Here is a 13,036-nt window from a genome sequence, read left to right on the forward strand (position 1 = left end):
TGAAAGCTTGATTCTTAGGTTTTAAATCAGGTTTACTTGAGCAGAATATTGTTAATTTCGTGTTTTGATTGATCTAAGCTAAGTTAACAGATTCATTAAAACAATCTCGATTTGCTTAACCCACCACCACCAGTTGAGGTTATGAAGACTAATAAATCATCCTCACGCTATTGCATATACGTTAAACTTATGTATTTCATTCCAAAGTTGGATGCATTTATGATTTTGTTCACACTTCTCAGAATAGAAAATGCAAATGCTTCAAGCAGATGGATACTGCAATCTTTTGGATAGGGTGATATTTCAAAGAATCTTTGTACATATGTGAAAGCCACATGTCTTCATATTCTACCTATGTCAGCATTGAGAGTTGGAAGTATTTCTCTCAAACCACAATGCTTAGTTCAAGAATTATTATATAACTTTTATGTCAATCTCCCATGATCTTATCTCAGTTTCAGTAATTTTTCTGAAGAAGCAACTTGAATTTTAGAATAATATGGAGCAATTTTGGAATTTAGCCCCACAGGTGAATTATTTTGCCTTGCAGTTATTTTTTTAAAAAGTTTTTGATGAAACAATCCTTACGAAAACTGAAGTACGGTTTCATGTTGGACTTACTCCAAGAAGATAGGTCAACAACTTGATCTGATAAAGCCAACTCCAAGGGGGGAAATTACAATTTACGGTGAGCTTAAATTTTGTAATACACATTCTCTATGAGCTGCAATGATATATTATGATGCACATAGATTCAATCATCATCAAGATTAATTTGTTTGACTGTCTGTACTTATTTATCATTGTGGGGGTTTCATATAGTGAGCATTCTCCTTTTAGAAGAAGAGGCAGAAAAATCAAAGAAATCAACGAGCTGGATCTTCACTCTTGATGTCGGCGAATTATGGTGAATGAAAGAAGAGATGAGCTCCCATCAATCTCTGTTCACCGTGATTATCAGGCAAGAGCATCATAAAAGCGATGAAAAGCACGTGGATATGAATATTTTATCTTTGTTAAAAAAAGAGAGAATATATTATGTTAATTTAGACTTTTTGGAGTCTGAAATTTAGACATCCTAAATGAGTGATATGGATTGTAAATATTTACAAAATTAAAGATATTATTGTATTTTGGAAAAAAAATGTTTAAAAGAAGCAATATGTGACAAAGGCCGTATAACTCTCACAATCAACAATTTAGGTTCTATACATTTCTATAAATGGCTTTCATATAAAATAAAGGAAAAAAAAAGTCAATACACGAAAGAAACATAAAAGGGAAGATGCCATACTACGGAAAAGTTAAGCTTGAACATTTGGTAATAAAAACTTCTTTGATGCAGTGAAGGGAAGTTATAATGACTTGACCAATGACCACGCTCAGTTTTTAAGTATGTTAGTATCATTACTAAAAATGAGAGAGGAAACCTTTACAAAAGCTACCTAATTTGAAAACATCACAGGCAAAACACATAGCCAAAACAAAATATTTAACCAATACGTCTACAGGGAATCTCCTAACAGATTGCCACATCCAAGACATTGACAAAACATACGCGGATTGTTTACTACTTTAAGAGAGGATGAACGAATTATATTATCTTCATTAGAACAAAATAATCACAAAACAAACACATGTATGTACATGTTTTTTTTCTTTCCAAACGTCAATTTTACTTTATGTTTAAGTGCAACTATCAGCTATTTTTTTTATTCAATCGATCAGTGATCTAGACCCGCTTATGTTACTCCTCTTTGAACTAAGCAACTTCAAAACATAGTAATACATTGCTATCACTAACCACTATCAAATGAATGAAGATATTTATTGGATAATAAAACATACGAACCCGGCGTGTAGCATCGGAAAACTACTAGTTATTGATAAAACTGCCATCAAAAACATGAAGTCTAATTAATCTCTCCATAGTTTTTTTGGTAAAATGTATTTTTAGTATATCACTAAAACAAAATATGTAATTTATTTTTCAAAGAAACCCCAACATGAACCACTGTACAAAAAATATTATAAAAATAAAAAAAATCCAAAACACCAGAAAAACTAAGAAATATTTTGTTTTTGTTCATACTGCCATATTTTGACTTTAAGTTTGACAAAAATCCCAAAACAAATAGTCAGAGCTGTTTAACATTGACTCTATTTAATCTGCAGATGCCACACTTTCCAAAGACCAGTTCACATAGTTTCTTACGGAAATTAATTGAATGACATTTTTTTCCTTTTTAATATTGAATTAGTTTCATCATCTCCAAGTTACTCATACCTGTTGTGAATAATATAACTGAGGGAGATTTTCTGTATATATATTATTGTTGTATAATAATTTAAAAGGAACAAAAGAAAAGTGAGATAGGACGTGAGAGAGAGAGAGATATCAGTGATTTGATTTGTATTTCTTTTTATTGTTTCACGTTACAAAATCAAAAGGAATGGGTGCTATTTATAGCAGACCAATAAAGAAAAGGACAAAAGTATAAAGATGACATTTGGAAGATGATGATGCACAAGTTGCTTTGTGTAAGGACAAGTGTCCAATATGTGTAGAAAGACCAATACGTGTAGAAAGATGGAGAATCATTATCTTTAACACTCCCCCTTGATTTTCTATCTTGTATTACGTAGTACCTCGTTAAAAACCTAGTCATGGAAAAACCCATTGGGACAAAAACCATGACAAGGAAAAAAGAGTACACTGCCGTAATCTCTCTCTGATAATAGTAGACATAGTTTTCTCATCACAGGTAGTTTTCTCATCACAGGTCACGCAGATGCCACATTCCGATACCGTAGACGTGTTTTCGGAATATTGTAGTGGGAAGAGATTTTGTAAACAAATCAGCTGGAATGTCGCATGATCGTACATATTCGATGTCTACTTCTTTATTTTTCTGGAGCTCCCTTATGTATGAGAAAAATCTCGGAGGGATATGTTTTGTTCTGTCGCTTTTGATGTAGTCTTCTTTGAGTTGAGTGACACAAGCCGAATTGTCTTCAAATATTTTTGTTGGCTCTTTCTCGTTGACTATTCCGCTTGATTCTTGTTTGTGGTGACTCATTGACCGAAGCCACACACATTCTCGACATGCTTCGTGAAGTTCAATAGTTTCTGCATGATTCGAAGATGCCGCAACCAGAGTTTGTTTTTGGGAATGCCAAGAGATCGCGGTTCCACTAATTGTAAAAACATAGCCGGTTTGCGATCGAGCCTTATGAGGATCTGATAAGTATCATGCATCTGCAAAACCAACCATACTAAACTCGGGTTTTCTAAAATAAATTAACCTTAAATCAACTGTACCTTGGAGGTAACGGAATACATGCTTTATTCCGTCCCAGTTCCTGCGAGTAGGAGCAGAACTATATCTTGCTAGGAGGTTAGTAGCAAAGGCAATATCAGGCCTGGTACGGTTTGCAAGATATAACAGCCCACCGATAGCACTCATATAAGGTACTTCAGGACCTAATATCTTCTCGCTATCTTCACAGAGCCTAAAAGGATCTTTCTCAACATCGAGAGTTCTACCAACCATTGGAGTACTCAAAGGAGTCGTTTTATCCATATAAAAGCGTTTCAATAATCTTTTCGTATAATTTGATTGATGCACAAATATTCCTTCTCGAAGATGCTCAATCTGGAGCCCAAGACAAAACTTTGTCTTGCCGAGATCTTTCATTTCGAACTCTTCTTTCATATGAGTTCGAGCATCATCAACCTCCTTTTGAGTACCAATTATGTTCAGGTCATCTACATATACAACAATGATCACAAAGCCAGATGACGATTTCGTTATAAAAACGCATGGACATATCGTATTATTCACATATCCTTTACTCAAAAGATATTCACTTAGGCGATTATACCACATACGTCCGGATTGCTTTAATCCGTAAAGTAATCGCTGTAACTTGACCGAACAAATCTCCCTGGATTTTTCTTTCAATGCCCCTGACATTTTCAATCCCTCAGGGAGTTTCATATATATATCGTTATCCAACGATCCATACAAATATGCAGTCACAACGTCCATGAGATGCATTTCAAGATTTTTAGACGCCGTTAGGCTCATCAAAAATCTAAACGTAATTGCATCCATTACCGGGGAATACGTTTCCTCAAAATCAATTCCCGGTCTCTGAGAAAAACCCTGGGCAACTAATCGGGCTTTATATCGTGTTACTTCATTTTTCTCATTTACTTTTCTCACGAATACCCACTTATACCCAACATGATTTATATTCTCAGGCGTTATGACTATAGCTCCAAAGACATTTCTTTTATTCTGGGAGAGTAATTCAATTTGAATGGCCTTCTTCCACTCCTCCCAATCATGTCTTTTTTACATTCTAAAATGGACCTAGGATCGGGATCATCATTTTCATGATCGATCTCTTTGGACACAGAAAAGAGAACATTCCATCAAACATCTTTTATCTTATTTCTGATCCATACTTTTTCATCTCGGGCGTAGTTGATGGAAATCTCATACTTTTCTGATCCCTTCTCGTCATCTGGATCATCTTTATCTATGCCTTCTTTCAGACATTTTTCACTAACATGTTCTTCTGGAACCTTTCTATTTATGTCTTCTTTCAGACATCTTTCAATATCAGGTTCTTCTGGAACCTTACTATTTTGCTCATCCAATTTCTTTTTCTTTCGGGGATTTTTATCTTTAGAACCCGCTGGCCTCCCCCTCTTTAACTAAACCCTAGGTTCATTCATTTTATTTCCATCAGTTTATTCTTTAGGAACATCAACTCTGGATTGAACATTTTCAGCGGGTATACATGATTTCGTCACCCTTCTCGTATCTGTGAACGCATCTGGTAACTGGTTTGCCAAATTATGCAAATGCACAATTTTCTGAACTTCCAGCTCTCTTTGATTCGTAGGGGGATCAAGGTGTAATAACGACGGTGTACACCAAGTAATCTCTTTAGGAATTCTATTAATCCCCCCCCCCCTCCTAACGCTGGAAATTCATCCTCATTAAAATGGCAATCGGCAAATCGTGCCGTAAACATATCGCCAGTTACCGGTTCCAGATATCTTATTATACTTGGTGATGTATAACCCACATATATTCCCAATCTCCTTTGTGGACCCATTTTTTTTCTTTTTGGCGGTGCTATCGGAACATAGACCGCACACCCAAAGACACGGAGATGGGATACATCTGGCTCTTTTCCAGATGCCAATTATAACGGGGAGTACTTATGATATGCACTTGGTCTTAACCGAACCAGTGCAGCCGCATGCAATATAGCATGACCCCATACAGAAATTGGGATATTTGTTCTCAAGACTAACGGTCTTGCAATCAACTGCAACCGTTTTATCAATGACTCGGCCATGCCATTTTGTGTATGCACATGGGGAACTGGATGCTCCACATCAATCCCCATTGACATACAATAATCATCAAAGGCTTGCGATGTAAATTCATCAGCATTATCAAGCCTTACTTTCTTAATGGCATACTCTGAGAACTGTGTTCTCCGCTTTAGATACTATAATACAGTAAACTTATATCACATCGATCTATATCACTCATCGATACTCTCTGGCTCAACCAGAAAGTCTGATACGTCGAGATGAGTATCATCGTTTAAACCATGAAAGGATGGTCCGGGTTCATCAGAGATGAAGTTTGTTTCACCTCTTCCTTTCTCTTATCCCTTTTGGGATTCTCTATACAGATCGGCTAAGTGTTTTGAAGTACGACAACTACGTACCCAATGACCTTTCATGCCGCATCTGTAGCAAACCTTTCCCGTTTTCCTTTTATCATCCCGGTCTTTTTCATTCCTTTCATTTTCGTGGAAGTCTTTATTATTTATTTCATCATATGGACGTAATCTTCTTCCTCGTCCTCTTCCACGACCATGATAACGGTTTCCACCACGTCCACGACCTCGTCCTCTCCTATTATCATAACTGGATGATGCAACATTTGGTTCTGCGAATGGAGCAGATCTAGTGGGACGAGCTTGATGGTTTAAAGTCACGAGTTGATTATTCTGCTCCGCTACAAGGAGGACTTGCACCAACTTCGAGTAACGGGTATATCCATTCGCCCGGTACTGTTGCTGTAGGACTACATTTTCAGGATGGAACGTGGAGAGAGTTTTCTCGATCATATCATAATCACTTATTCTCTCTCCACCTAACATCATCCTCGAAGTAATTCTGAACATCGCGGAATTAAACTCACTTACACTTTTGTAATCCTGGAACCGGAGATGGATCCACTCGTGTTTAGCTTTCGGTAAGATCACATATTTCTGGTGATCGAACCTCGCTTTTAAAGATTTCCATAGGTCACAAGGATCCTCTTTCGTAATATATTCATCCTTTAAACCATCATGGATGTGGTATCGTAAAAATATCATGGCTTTTGCCTTTTTCTCATCCAACACCGTTTTCGAACTATCGATAGTTTCCAAAAGCCTGTTTCCTCTCAGGTGCATCTTTGCACCCATTGACCAGGTCATATAATTATTTTCCGTAATATCAAGGGCATTAATTTCGAGCTTTGTCAAATTCGACATGATAACTGTATTCATAGAATAATAATATAAATATAGTTAAGACTGAAATTAAATGAATAATTTAAATGCATAATTTAAATGCAAAAATTAAAAGCATAAAATAAAAACATAAACTTAAATTGCAGAAATTTAAATAGCATAAATAAAATCGGGAGTCTCAGCCTACCACATGATCCGAGGAGTTATAGACTACCATATTGATCATTTTTCAAAGTCCGAGGAGACATGGTCTCACATTTTGACTTTTACTTATTTCAAGGTCCGAGGAGACTTAGTCTACCATTTTTGACCTTTTCTTTTTATTCACGGAGGCAAAGCCTACCACATGTTTCTCGGATCGTGAAGGCATAGCCTACCATAACGATCAGTCGGGAAAGGCAGCGCCTATTATCCCGAAAAATAAACGGAGAAGGCCTAGCCTCTCACTCCGGAACAATAATAACACTACAGGAAATAAGAGTAGTAATAGCGGACGAAAAACGCTATGAGTCATGTATAATAGCGCTTCTTTGTCCGCTCTGACAGCGCCCGTTACAATAGGTCCAACACTTTTGATAGCGGATTTGTCGTATGTTATAGTTAAATAAACAACAATAGCATTAATTCCTATGCAATTGTCAATATTTATAATAATGAATTGATTTTGTTTTTTAAATGTAATATTTAATCCAAATTTTTGTAATAAAAGCAACTAATCATATTATAAAAACAAAAAATATTTAAATGATTAAAACCATAATTAAAAATTTAATCAACCAAATATAATTGAATAGAGAATTAATTAAATTTAAAAGTTAAATTTTATTCATTAATTAAAATTTGTTTACAAACAAAATCAGTTTATACATCAAACCAAAAAAATTAAACCAAAACCTAATTAACCAAACCTAAATAAACCAAAAGTTTAATAACCAAAAAATTTAAACAAAACCTAATAAACCAAAACCTACATCTCTACGTCTCTTTCTTCTCTTCTTCTTTTCTTGTTCGGGTTCACCTACACAACCACCACCGCCGCCGCCGCCAGCTTTCTCTGTCATCTCCGACTAGCTTTCTTCCATGGCTTGAGATGTCACAGCTAAATTTTTGTACCACTCTTTCTCGAAAGTTAAGCATTAGCATTAGTCAAGGTCTGAAGAAGCTCGGCTTGGGACTTGGAAGCTTGTTCAGATTACCTGCAGAAAATATCAAAACAAAAAAAGACCATACGCATTAGATTGCAATGAAAGCTAGGAGCAAAGCAAGAAACTCACATAGCTTTTCTTAATCAAAGTTGAAATCTTTTTCCAAATCCAAAAACACATCCTAATCACTCGTATAAATGATTAAACTTCGGAGACAAAACAATCAAACCAACTCTGCTCACGACCCACTTCATGTACCAAAATCAAAACAAAATCAGAGAGAGAGAGAGAGAAAGAGCTTGAACGGAGAGGTCCATGGCAAAGAGAGGCTGAGACTTCCCCCTCTACTTATGAAGGACAGCCGTCTTCCGCCTTGCCACCAGCGCTGTTCCGCCATCTCTGTTTGTCACTCGCCATCTCTGTTTGTGGCTCGAATCTGACTCGAGTCAAACGTTGTCAACGAAGCTTTCGTCATGGCCGAGTGAGAGAGATAGAGATAGAGAGAGATGTTTGTATCGTAAGAGGCTGAAGACTTTGTGATTTTAGGTTTAACGATTCAAAGAATAGATGGAGAAGACTGAATCGTGAGAGAGAGAGAGAGAGAGAGAGAGAGAGAGAGAGAGAGAGGATTGATCTTAGGCCACAGGATCAAAAATAATCAGTGACCACAAATTGTAATCTTGGTTTTTGATAGATTGACCAATAAGGAGAAAGTGAGAGGATTGACTAAGATTGATTTGTAACCATTGGATTAAAAACAATCAAATGGTCAAAAATTAACCAATCCAAAACTATTTTTTAATAATTGTTTTAGAAATTATTGTTTAACTAAATTTATTTATATAAAATTAAATTAGATTCTAATTATTGTTATATTTATTTTGTATTTAAAATTTAGAGTTTAAAAGTATGAGTTTAGAGTATATGTAATATGATTTAGGGTATATGATTTGTGCTATGGTATACATTTAGAGTTTAGGGTTAGAGTATTAGAATTGAGATTTGAATTAAAATTTAAAAAATTAAACTAATAAAAATTAGAATTTCAAGACTTTTAGTTAGAGTTTAGGGGATGTGATTAATTTAGGGTATGATATATATAAGTGTATAGTTGATTTGGGGTATGATATATATAATGAGAATTTACGTTTGGCATTTAGTAGATTTAGAGTTTGTATAATTTGAGTTTTAAAATATACTTAGATTTAAAGTTTAAGTTTGAATTTTGGCTTTAAAATCTAAATCTCTAGTTTTATTCTCCAAGCTATAAATCTGATCATTAAACTTATATTAAATTTTAAACTTAAACTCAAACTATAATATAATTATATTACATGTAAAATTAATAAAAAAAGCACAATTAATTAATGATTGAAAAATGAAGGAATATTATCATTGGTCTATCAAGAAGGACAAGGATGACTATCTTCAGGGTTATAGTTTTAGGGGGTTACACTTTAAAATATTAAAATCCATAGTTTTAGGGATTACAAGAGGATAATATTTTGTTCCAGTTATATTTCCCTCCATAAGATTTGGCTCCAATAATATTTTGGGGTTTTGGCTCCAATTCATTTTTAGCCAAAATTTATCATTAAAGCACAAAACATCCCACAAAACACTAACAAGCCTAAACACTTAGAAAAAAAAAATCAAAACTCTCTCACTCTCGAAGTCTCTCTCTCGGACTCACACCAACGAGTCTACTCCGACTCTCCTTCTAGTTCTCTCCTCCGACTAGAATCCTCATTCCTTCCTTTCTTTATGTTAAGAATCAAATGCAAATCTTAGAATAGAACAAGTAATTCAATAATCAAACCCGAGAATACATCTTAAAAGAACAATCCAAACTTAACCAGTGTAATCTTGACATTGGCTTTCTGTTTTCGTCTCTGGTGGATGTCCTAATGTACCTCTTTGATTCCAACCCCATGTAAACAGCTGAGAAACCATTTAAGATATAAATGCATTAGTTTTTCTTCTTCAAAAGATGTATCAATAGATAGGGCCAAAACATCACTTTTTCTCACTGTACTGCTGTAATGTTATTTGCGTCTTCTTTACCACTGATGAGCTGTTCAAGGTGGAAAAGCTGACGGTAAGTACGGGTTCTAACCTCGTCGATCATGGTGGGCTCAAGGTCGACAAAGACAGCATGAGGGACATGCTTCCCTGCACCGGTTTCGCTGAAGAAGGTGTTGAAAGCATCGTCACCTTCGCCAACAGTCTTGTCACTCAGCACCTTTCCATTAACATCATCAAACTCTACGAAACCAGGCCACTTATTTAGACTCAAAAAGGACAAACCTTGAAACTGTTTCTTATAATCCAAGCTACAAAATAGAAAACAGAACTAGTATTTGAAGTAAAAATGCTCAAACATATTCAAGTGTTACTTTCTAGACTATCTTCATTACTACTCCTCAAATCAACAACAAGATCCTTAATTTCCTCAAGTTAGAAGAACAAGCAAGGTGACAAAAGCAGGCACAAAACCCTTCAACCTAAGTACCAAAGCCATGTCTCATAAATAAACAAAGATAATTACATGAGTTAAGATTAAATCCCACAAACAATTAGTTCCACGAATACTAATGAGCTTATATAGATTTAACAAAGTCACTAAAGAACCTAAAATTTCAGAAGTAAAGACTTGCAAAAGTTGTAGAGAGATTGAGAGAGCTTGACCGGTGAGGTTCACGGCAAAGAGATGCTGAGACTTCCCCTTTATTCATCTCCGCGAGCTGAACCATCGAAGCCTCTTCTCCTCCTCTGCTTATGAAGGACAGCCGTCTTCCGCCTTGCCACCGGCGCTGCTCTGTTGTCACTCGCCATCTCTGACTCGAGTCAAGCGTTGTCGCCGAAGCTTTCATCATGGCTGAGTGAGAGAGATAGAGATAGAGAGAGAGAGAGAGGGTTGAATCCAGACAGGTTGAATCGTAAGAGGTTGATTAGAGTCAAGCTCTGTGTGCAGATCTGAAGACTTTGTTATTTTAGGTTTAACGATTCAAGGATGGATTGAGAAGATTGAGAAAAGATGGCCGAGTGATGGAGAAGATTGATCCCAGGAGAAAAACAATCAAGGTCCACAAATCATTGACCAACAAAGAGAAAGTAATAAGATTAACTAAGATTAACTTCTAACATTTGGAATAAAACCAATCAGTGTTGAAAATTAATCAATCCAAAACTATTTTTATTAATAATTGTTTTAGAGATTATAATTTATTGTTTAACTAAATTTATTTGTATAAAAAATAAATTATAGTCAAATTATTGATTACATTTATTTTGTATTTAAAATTTAGAGTTTTAAAATATAAGTTTAGAGTATATGTAATATGATTTAGGGTATGGTATATATTTAAGTTTAGGGTTAGAGTATTAGATTTGAGATTTGAAATTAAAATTAATTTTTTTAAATTAATAAAAAATAGAATTTTAAGAATTTTAGTTAGAGTTTAGGGGATGTGATTAATTTAAGGTATGATATATATAAGTATATAATTTAGGGTTTGAGGCTTAGATTAATGTTTGAAATTAAAATTAATTTTTTTAAATTAATAAAAAATAGAATTTTAAGAATTTTAGTTAGAGTTTAGGGGATGTGATTAATTTAAGGTATGATATATATAAGTATATAATTTAGGGTTTGAGGCTTAGATTAATGTTTGAAATTAAAATTTTAAAAGGTTAAAACTTGAATATATTTAAACTTAAGATTAATAATTAAAATAAGAAAATGCTTGAGCTTTAGGGTTTTGTTTTAAGTTTAGGGTATAAGATTTATGGTTTAACTTGGGTTTACAGAATGAGAGGGAAGTGAAAAACGAAGATGAGAGGGAAAATGAAAAAAGATTAGACATTGTTTTTTTCACCAAGTATCTGGCGGGGAAAATGAATTATGTGTTGTGTCTATTTACAATAGCGCTGAATTTTTGATCTGTAATGGTAAGGCATTTACACTTTGCAAATTAACGCGGCTAAATTTTTTTATTTTTCTGCGATAACAAACATAGCGTTTAAATTTTATAAACGCTATTAAAAAGGTCAGTGTTGGTATACAATAGCATAAATGTTAAAAACGCTATACTACGATGCTATTAATACCCACATTTCCTGTAGTGTGAAATTTAAATAAATTAAATATATTGAAATACATAAATTTAAACATTACTTCGGCTGGTTTAAGAACTTTCAAATTGATAACGTGTCGTGAATAATATAACTGAGGGAGATTTTCTGTATAAATTATTGTTGTATAATGATTTAAAATGAATAAAAGAAAAGTGAGATAAGACGTGAGAGAAAGAAATATGAGTGATTTGATTTGTATTTTTTCTTATTGTTTCACGTTATAAAATCAAAAGATAAGAGTACTATTTATAGCAGACTAATAAAGAAAAAGACAAAAGTATAAAAATGACATCTAGGGGATGATAATGCACAAATTACTTTGTGTATGGACAAGTGTCCATGTAGAAAGATGGAGAATCATTATCTTTAACAATACCATTGTTTTCTTGTGTAGTTTTGATATCTTCTGTAATTCTATATAATTTGTCAATTGTCATCATATGTGAAGACGGACGACCAAAGAAAATAGACACACGCGTAAATAAACTTTATTTTTCCAATGCGATATAGTACTCCGATCCATTTTCTTTAATAAATACTATATATTTACGACAGGTTTACGTTATGAAAAAAATTAATGTAGTTTTTTTGAACATTCATGTAACGTAAAAAAGTCATTTACCAATCCTAATCCTGGTTTTGGTAAAACTATTATTCTTAACTTTCTATATCAACATTAATGATCCAAAAACACTAAAAAAAGTTAGTGGAACTAGCATTTTAATAAAGTTAGTTGATTTTTAAAAGTTGAGAGAAAATTTATTTATACAATGTTATGCTTTATACATATGTTTACTCTACAAACAAGTACAGTATATTTTACAAAAAAAACAAATACAGTTCAATAGCGAGTAGAATCTTTCAAGAACGGTGCCACTACAAGAAAACATCGGTATTCTAACGGATATTCCGACGGAAAATGAAATCCTCGGAATATCCCGAGAAATTTCCGAGGAAATTCCGAGGAAACACAAAATTTGGTTTCCTCTGAATATACCGACGGAATTCAGAAGAAATACTAATCCGTCAGAATATTCTTATGGAATACCGAGGAAAAACGTATTCCTCGGAAAAAACCGATGAATTTCGAGGATATATAATAGCCGTTAGAGAGCCGTTGGGGGATTTTAAAAATTCCGACGAACTAGCCGTTTCCGTCGGAATTCCTTCGGAATTTCCTCGGTCTGTCGGCAGGATTT

The sequence above is a fragment of the Brassica oleracea genome, chromosome C3, assembly GCF_000695525.1.
Source record: "Brassica oleracea var. oleracea cultivar TO1000 chromosome C3, BOL, whole genome shotgun sequence".
Lineage (NCBI taxonomy): Eukaryota > Viridiplantae > Streptophyta > Magnoliopsida > Brassicales > Brassicaceae > Brassica > Brassica oleracea.